At 32.9% G+C, this 9634-nt stretch overlaps 1 protein-coding gene across 9 annotated transcripts in view; it reads left to right on the top strand.

The window, feature by feature from the left end:
- The window catches only part of add2 (adducin 2 (beta)), a 53150-nt gene continuing 43516 nt past the window's right edge, over positions 1 to 9634 (top strand). For 7 of the 9 annotated variants that reach the window (XM_009301250.5, XM_073951005.1, XM_073951001.1 and 4 more), the window contains exon 1: positions 1 to 226. The gene's annotated coding sequence lies outside the window, so the exon portion shown is untranslated. 9 annotated transcript variants of the gene reach the window in all.

Here is a 9634-nt window from a genome sequence, read left to right as displayed (position 1 = left end):
ATGAATCTGGCAGGCGTGGTCGAGGGCTGGTCCAGCCTGCAATAAACGTCAAAAAACAGAGGGGATGCAGAGGTCTAGGAAAACACAGACCCAAAACAACACCATTCACGCTGGAAAACAAGACCACTGATCGATCTCTTGGTGCTGTTTTGATCTCTTGGTGCTGTTTTAGATTCGTAAAGCGACTGTGCGCGTAAAGGACAAAGAGGAGAGAGGATGCTGTAAGGTGAGCATCTCTTGCCTCATTTCATATTGCATTCACTATTTCGAGCAATACTTGTCAAGATTATCAGGGGTTAAATAAAATAGTGAATGAATGTAATTTGGATTGTGAGCGTCAGTTTAACGATGACAGTGCGCTTATTTGAAGATGGCATGATGTTGTACGAGTGCACGAATGTAATGTGGGCTAATATTCATAATTACACTGTGATTTTGTAGCTATTACGAACTCTTAAATAGAATTGAACGTAATGCAAATGTTATATTACAATTATATCAAGGTGTGCGTGCTGAAATCTGAATATCACTAATAAACTCTTGTATTTTTTATTTATTTTTTTAATCCCAAGCCCTAGATTCTAGTTTCATCTAGGCGTTCGTGAATGTGCAGTACAATTGTATGACTCTAACTTTCAGGCGCCATGATATTTCAAATCTCGTGACTTGTAACCTTCTTTGCTCGCCAATCGTGATTTTTACCTCCAATGTTGAAGCAATACAACCAAGATTGCTTTGTTTTGATCATATTTTATTTCTCAAAACACGCCATGCACCTCTAAATTCTTCCAGTGTGGGCTGTTGTGTTGGTGCCCGGAGGCTGGTGCTGATGCTGCGGGCCTCGGGTTGTTGTTGCTAGGCAGCCGCGTGCAGGCCGCGCCGCGAAAGCACCGGCTCCTGCACAAAAGGATGCACTTTTCATGATATTTTATTAATGCATATGATTTATAAATGTGTTTAGTGTGTCGTTTGGTCAGTAAGGATGATGTGGTAGTCATTAGCGGATACAGCTCTCTCTTGTGCAGTTCAGAAGGTGTTGTTTTCTTCTGGAAGAGGTGGGCGTGACACATCTTTCCCCATGAAACATGGTTGTTGCTAGATCAGATACAGTTGCGGCCAGAAGTTGACGCAAATTCTTTATATTACATATTAAATTTTCCATTAATTTTATTTTATTTTCATCTACCCCAACCCTAAACCCAACGGCCATAGTAAGGTAAAAACAGTTGTACAGAGTATAATGTATGTTATTTATTAAATTTTCCAATAAACTGTATTTTTTAAACGTCGACCCCCTACCCCAATCATAAACCCAGTTGCCACAGTACTGTATAAAATATTAATACAGTGTTACAAAAATGATGCTGTATTGATTTGCATATCTGCAGCTGTATCCCATCTAGACTTTACCCTGAAACATGAGCCCTGGAGGGAAAGAAAGGGTGGCAGAGCTCTCTTTTCAGCTTTCTAAAATCCTAGATGGTAATAAGATGACCTTTTTTGTTAGGGTCAGTTGGCTTCTTCTCTTTTAATTATCTTGTCTTTTTGTGCATCAAGAGTTAATGGAAATTATCATAATGTATTCATTAAATGTGCAGCGGTTCAGTGAGGTTCAGCTGCAGGGGTGAAGGAATGGTTTGAAAAGGATGTGGGGGGAATTATTGAGTTGGCTGGGGTATGTAGTTGGCCTAGATCTTACTGCTTTTTTTTAGCACAGATTTTAAAAGTATTTAAGATCTCAATCTTTGTTGTGTTAAAATCAGGGAGTTACTTTTTTCAGCTAGACCGCCCTAAGAAAACTTTCATTTACAGTTGAAGTCAGAATCATTAGTGCCCCCCCCCCCCACACAAACACACACACAACCACACACACACATTTCGAAGCTTAACAGTTTTGATAACTCATTTCTAATAACTGATGTATTTTGTCTTTGCTATATGATGACAGTAAATTTTATTAGATAATTTTTTTAAGACACTTCTATACAGCCTAAAGAGACAATTAAAGGCTAAACTAGGTTAATTAGGTTAACTAGGCAGTTTAGGGTAATTAGGCAAGTTTATAACGATGGTTTGTTCTGTTGACTATCAGGAAAAAATAGCTTAAAGGGGCTAATAATTTTTTTAAAAAATTTAAAACTGCTTTTATTCTAGCCGAAATAAAACAAATAAGACTTTTTCCAGAACAAAAAATATTATCAGACATACTGTGAAAATTTCCTTGCTCTGTTAAAAATCATTTGGGAAATATTTAAAAAAGAAAACAAAATTCAAAGGGGGGCTAATATTTCTGACTTCAACTGTATAATGTATGCATGTATAAGTTTTAATGTATGCAGTATTGTTTTAAATCCACTATAATTAGTTTTAATTAACGTTTTGTAATAGTTTTTAGCTTTTATTTCTTTCGTAAATATGTTGATCTTTTTAATTTTAGATTAGTGTAGTTTCTTGGAACTACGCTGCATATAATATCTGTTCATTTATATTTCTCTGTATGTTATTACTCAGATGTGTTTTCAGTTTATTTACACTTGAACTGCATTATGTGGCGTAGATCTCTGCTCCATCCACTTTGTTGAACTTTTTTTGGAGTGACTTTAATTGACATTTTTAGTTGTTTGAAACAATGTTTTGACTTTGGTTAATGGTACAAAAACTGTAAATAAAAATTGAGTAATGGATTTGCAGTACTTTTTTTTTCTTTTATAGCACAGACTTAAACATAGATTTTTACAATGTTTTTAATATATTACTTTTTCAAAAAAAAAAAAAACTATTGGCCCCAGATGTGTGTTTTTTTGCTAGTTTCAGCTCAGCACATGTATCATTTTCCCATCCTGCGCCAAGTTGTTTAAATAGCAAATGCATTACTATCCTTTTTCACCCTTGGACATGCTGGTCTGAAAATGAGGTGTTAAGGTGCATTGGTGGTGTGTTTCTTTTTGAGGCATCTGAAATAGTGCAGTAAACAATTAAAGCTGGTCTAAAGTCAGTTTCACAATGCTTGTACATGTTGCTTGTTCCACACGAAAGGATTTGCAGCAGCACACAAACATCTTTAAATATGAAAAATTAAAGGATTCAAATGTATAATATGTTAATGTACATTATAAATATATTTTTACATATAAAAGACATTTCATGCATTCCAATTATCCACCTCCCTTTTTGCAGTAATAATGAATGACACATCCATAAATATTTAAGAGAATAAGGACAACCCTTTTATACCATGTACTGAGCACGCCCGCCATTTTTCCCATTTTTTAAAATTGCAAAAGTGTATTCTGACAGTAGGCGCCACCTGCTGGATTAGCATTTCTATTCAGTTTATAAGTTACGTTTCACAAACTAATTTTGAGTGGAGCACGTGATATGATTGAGCACGACTGGCTTCTCATCTGTAATCAGTATTAATCCAGTCAGAGTGACCCAAGCTTACTATAAATGGATTGTTTTCTCCCTATCTTCGTTTTGGAGGAATCCCCCCTTCCACCCCATCTCCTCCTTTTCCTCCCTTTTCTAAGGGGGGCTCTCGAGACCTACCTGATCTCGGATCCCCTTATATGCTTATTGACTGGGCGGGAGCCTCAGGCTCTAGTATTTCCGAGCTCAGGGTTCTTTCCCGGGACAGCATGTCAAATCTGCTATTAACGCTAAGCATATTTAAGTGGGAACTCGTGAAATAATGATTTAGTTTAGGATTAGTTTCTTACGATCAGTATTGAATAAATATACTGCAAGTTAATGTTGCCAATAAAATTTCACTACTTTTTATACACATTATTCAACAACATACTTTACATGCCATTTTGCACATAACATCTGCACAAATAACGCTGTATATAGAAATATACTTGTACATACACTTGTCAATTTGTATATTCGCATTCACTACTTACTTCTGTTTTTTAAATATATTTATTATCTGGAAAAAACAAACAAAAGCGCTCTAGGGTAACTCAAATGTTTGGTCGGTGCTCTTTGGGTAAGGGATTCATCAAAACAACAACAAGAATCAGTCCAAAGCACTCGAAAAATGTGAAAAATTTAAAAAAGCCTTTATTCACATGGCTAAATCTCTAAAAACCTACATGTTTTCGTGTATATGTATATGTATATATGTATATATATATGTATATATGTATATATGTATATATGTATATATGTATATATGTATATATGTATATATATATATATATATATATATATATATATATATATATATATATATGTATATATATATGTGTATATGTATATATATATATATATATATATGTATATGTATATGTATACATACATATGTATACATACATATACATATATACATATACATATACATATACATATATATATATATATATATATATATACATACATATACATATACATATATATATATATATATATATATATATATATATATATATATATATATATATATATATATATATATATATATACATACATATACATATATATATATATATATATATATATATATATATATATATATATATATATACATACATATACATATATATACATACATATACATATATATACATACATATACATATATATACATACATATACATATATATATATATATATATATATATATATATATATATATATGTATATATATATGTGTATATGTATATATATATATATATATATATATGTGTATATGTATATATATATATATATATATATATATATGTATATGTATATATATATATATATATATATATATATATATATATATATATATATATATATATATATATATATATATACATACATATACATATATATATATATATATATATATATATGTATATGTATGTATATATATGTATATGTATGTATATATATATATATATATATATATATATATATATATATATATATATATATATATATATATATATATACATATATATATATATATATATATATATATATACATATACATATATATATATATATATATATACATATACACATATATATATATATATATACATATACACATATATATATATATATATATATATATATATATGTATATGTATTTTCCTTTTTCTTCTTCTTCTTCTCTCTCTCTCTTCCCATATATGGAAGTGGGTGTTTATGTATCTATGCCGAATTTATGATGATAGTAGACTTTGTTTGTTAAATTATTTGAGTGCCATTTGAGATGTTTAAACGAGTCATGTGACCGTAGTACTCAAAAGAGACTCTAGACGCACCTGATCACTGTTACCCTGATGAAGGCAGACTCTTGCTGAAACGCGTAGGTTTTTAGAGATTTAGCCATGTGAATAAAGGCTTTTTAAATTTTTCACATTTTTCGAGTGTTTGGACTGATTCTTGTTGTTATATTTATTATCTGTTTTTGTCCTGTCTCTGTCATTCTGTTGCACTGCAGAAGCTCTGTCACGAAAACGAATTCCTCGTATGTGTGAACATACCAGGCAATAAAGCTCTTTCTGATTCTGATTCTGATGTTGGTTAAAACCTAAAGTGTTCATGCGGTCTTGAAATCTATCGAAAGAGTCTTTAAAAAATGTCTTAAAATGTATTGAATTTAACTCTCTGATTTCTGTAAATATCCAGAAAATGCTTTACCTTTAACTTCATTGTGACACACATTCACACGCACGCATGCACTTTTTCATTGGGTCATTGGGTTCTCAGTGCATTATCATGCAGGAGTGAATATACCACACATTAACTCAATTATAAGATTCATCTAAAATCAATCCAGCTTCACTTTCACCATTATACGTCTACCTCATATACTTCTCTCCCCACTTCCTACAAGCATTAAGACCTCTCAGTGGGACAGAAAAGCCTCATCCGGTCAGGAAAGCTCTGTTTCAGACAGATCAATAACTAACAGACACATGTTCATGTCTTTCAGCCTGACATCAGAATCCTGCCAAAGCTGAGCAAGTTTTAAACATCTCTAAAGATTAAAGAGTAGAATACGCTCTGACTGCTGATGGATCTCTGTAATTGCAGAGGGACTTGATTCAATTGGATGTGCTAGAGTAGAAAGATGTGCTTTGAAACTGATCCAGAAACAGCAGAGCGCAGCGCCGGTTTGGTGTCCCCCACTCGTTATAGAGAGTCCCCAGAGAGAGAGCCTCTCAGTGGGGTCCCAGAGCACCTGAGCCCCTGTCAGACACCAAACACACAGATGCTGTGACTGCTAGTGCATTAACGCTGCATATGTCAGTGCTGGATCGGATGACTTTTTTTTTTTTCTCTCTGACTCGAAAAAGAAAATAAATAAATAAACTATCATGATTGGTAAATGCAAGTTAGTGTACTCTCAGTGCTAGGTTGCAGCTGTGAGGGCATCCGATGCATAGAACATATGCCAGAGTAATTGGTGGATCATTGTGCTGTGGTGACCACTGATAAATCATTACTTAGCCTCTTTATCACTTCCATAAAGCACTACTGAAAAACAAACAAATATACGGACGAATGAAAAAATGAAATAATGATCAAATTATTGAATGAACGAACGAATGAATGAAAGAACAAATGAATGACTGAACTAATTAATGAAAGAATGAACGAATGAATGAACGAAATAATAAATGACTGAATTAAATGAATGAACGAATGAACAAAGAAACAAACTAATATCAGAGTGAACGTATGAGCAAACAAATAAATTGATGAATGATCAATTGAATTCATGAACGAATGAACGAACAAACGAAAGAACAAATGAATGAGTAAACAAATACTTAGGTGCATTCGACTTCATGCAGCGCTGCGCAAATCGATCAAAATCTGTCTTAAAGCAGTGCATGCCGGTTAGAAATTTTGTTTGGATTGATGCTGCGCTGACGCCACTTGACTGTCATATGTGGCATCAAAGTACCGCAACAGCGCTCCAAGATCAGACTATTGATTCAGCTGGTGCAACATCTGAAGAGCGACTGCAGGAGCTACGATGACGACACAAATGTTACACTATTGGCCGAGTACACCGCATGACAACAACCACTTGTGTTTCGGGTTTATTATTGAACAAATTCTCTTACAAATTTCAAAACAAACAATTCACTTTTCATACTCTATTTTGTACACATTGTGCTTGTTAAAAGTCTAGAAATATTTTACTGCATTATCATCTTTTGTCAAATACTGTTCATAATGACTAGATTGTTTGCAGGTTTATTCAGCCTTTTTTATACAGACTACTGCTTTCAGCTCCATAAATGTTTTATGTAATATATTTTAGTAAATAACCATTACAGACTTATTCTGTAAGTTATCATCATTGATCCTGACACATCTATAAAGATTTCTTAACAAATTAAGTAAAAAAAAATAAATAAATAAAATAAAAAAAATAAATATATATATATATATGCCAAACATTCATTAATTTATAGAGGTAATAAGTCTGTATTTTGAATTACCAACATCTACACATCTTTTGTTACACAGATAGACATGTTAACACAGCCATATGCAGGTGGTGATGAGAAAGTTACATAATGAGCCAATGCTCTTCACAAACAACTTTTCCCACAAGCAGAAAAGTGTATCGGTGAATAGAAGGTGCTCAGAGTCATTCACACGGCAACTAAACACCAGGTAACACGCATAAAACAAATGTCATGAAATAAACATTGTTTATCAACATCAGATGTAACATAAATCTGTAATGTACATAACTGATGGGGAAAAAACTAAAAAGATCCATAATAATGTCAACAAAAAGCATAAAAAGTGACTTGCCATGCAGGGAATTCTAGGAAAGTCAGTTTACGGTTATTCTCTGTATATATTAAGGAAACATACTGTTAACCAGGCTACAGATTTTTACTGTAGAATTTTTACAGTTTTTTTTACCATTGAAATCACGGCCATTTTTTACAGTGTGGTCTAACAGGGTTGTGCTTATTCTCTTAATGAGGTGTGTGTGTTTTGAGCATAACTAGCATTAAATTCAGTTCTAATTTCCAGCAAATGAATAAATGAACAATAATAACGGTGTGGTGAATAATAACATAATATATAGTGATGCAGACGTCTCCAAAACCAGATAGGTGAACAAATCTAAACTTGTTTTTATTAAAACAAATATAAATATGCATATAACATATTTATGTTGTCATGAATAAACTGACAAAAGACCCCTGAGATGAGGCATGGAGGCAGTGGTTTTTAAATTTATGTAGAAAATAATCATTTTTGTAACATTTTAATCCATTAATTGTTTTCATATGTAGAGATATTTGTGTATTGCTGCACATCCTATGTGTATTAAGCAATGTGTAAGCATTTAAATCTGCATAGTCGCATGACTAACAGGCTCTGCGATGGACTTTAGAGCAGCTTTTATTCGGTCAATGGTGCAGTCTATTTCAGTTCCTGAAAATAGCGCCGCACCAACAATGCGACTTAACATACCTCCTTTTAGACCGACACACCCATGAGTCCACAAAGTGGCGCAAATGTAATTGCTATTTAAACAACGTAGTGCAAAATGTGAAAATTAGAGTTGCGCTGATGTGAAAATAGCAACAAATCCCGCCAAACAAGTCTTGGGCATTATTGCGCCGGGTGTATGATAGGGCCCAAAGTGTTGCAACACAGGCTCATTGTGAATACGTACCCCCGTATACATTTCTGGCTACATAGTTTGAGCTCTCCAGAAATGGCAAGTCATTGTATGATGATGGATTGTTCTGTAGACAATAGGAAAAAAGATTGCTTAAGGCAGCTAGTGATATTGACCTTAAAATGGTTTTAAAAAATTAAAAACTGCTTTTATTCACGGTGAAATAAAACAAATCAGACTTTCAACAGAAGAAAAAATATTATAGGAAATAACTGTGAAAAAACCTTTGCTCTGTTAAACATCATTTGGGAAATATTTGAAAATGAAAAATAGGCTAATGATTTTGACTTCAACTTTTTATATATTGCCATCAAAAATGATTATTAATTTTTTTCATCAGTACATGTGATATATGGGGCTGCGTATTTACAATGCGCCTGTGTTGGATATGTTGTGCAGCCATAGTTAATAGCATCAATTGAAATCTTAACTGATATTAAAGTGTTACTCACTATACTGCTCAATTCTGTATACTGGGCTTTTCAAACAAGCACATCAGTTTGTCAAAAGCACCGCAGACCTCAAGCGTCTACATTTCTGAGAAGTGAACTTACCGGTGGCTTACTTATAATTGCTTCTCAGATTAAACCCAGGCAACGAAAATCCCAGGCTACTTTATAATCACAAAAGTACAGTCGCGGTTTCTGCTCCACTGGCCTCATTTCATTGTGCAGGCTGAAGGAACACTTTTAATTCATAGTATTTGTGAATAGGAGTAAGACATTGAGAAATAAAAGATATTCTGGCATGAGGTCTTAGATTTATGAATCATCAATCAACTGTGATGCATTCTGGAATATTAATAGCTCTCACAATAGCCAATCAGAGGCATTTCAGTTTGTAGAGTCCATTTACCACCTAAAACGTTTTCCTTATCAAACGTTAAATAATTAAGAGCTTCATTGTGTAAAATAGACCATTTTGTTTAATACAATAAAAGAGTTGATGGATGTTAGTGATTGTAAGGACTCT

Source organism: Danio rerio, chromosome 5 (assembly GCF_049306965.1).
Source record: "Danio rerio strain Tuebingen ecotype United States chromosome 5, GRCz12tu, whole genome shotgun sequence".
NCBI lineage: Eukaryota > Metazoa > Chordata > Actinopteri > Cypriniformes > Danionidae > Danio > Danio rerio.
The sequence above is the reverse complement of the archived record's forward strand: the minus strand, read 5'-3'. Positions and strand labels throughout refer to the sequence as shown.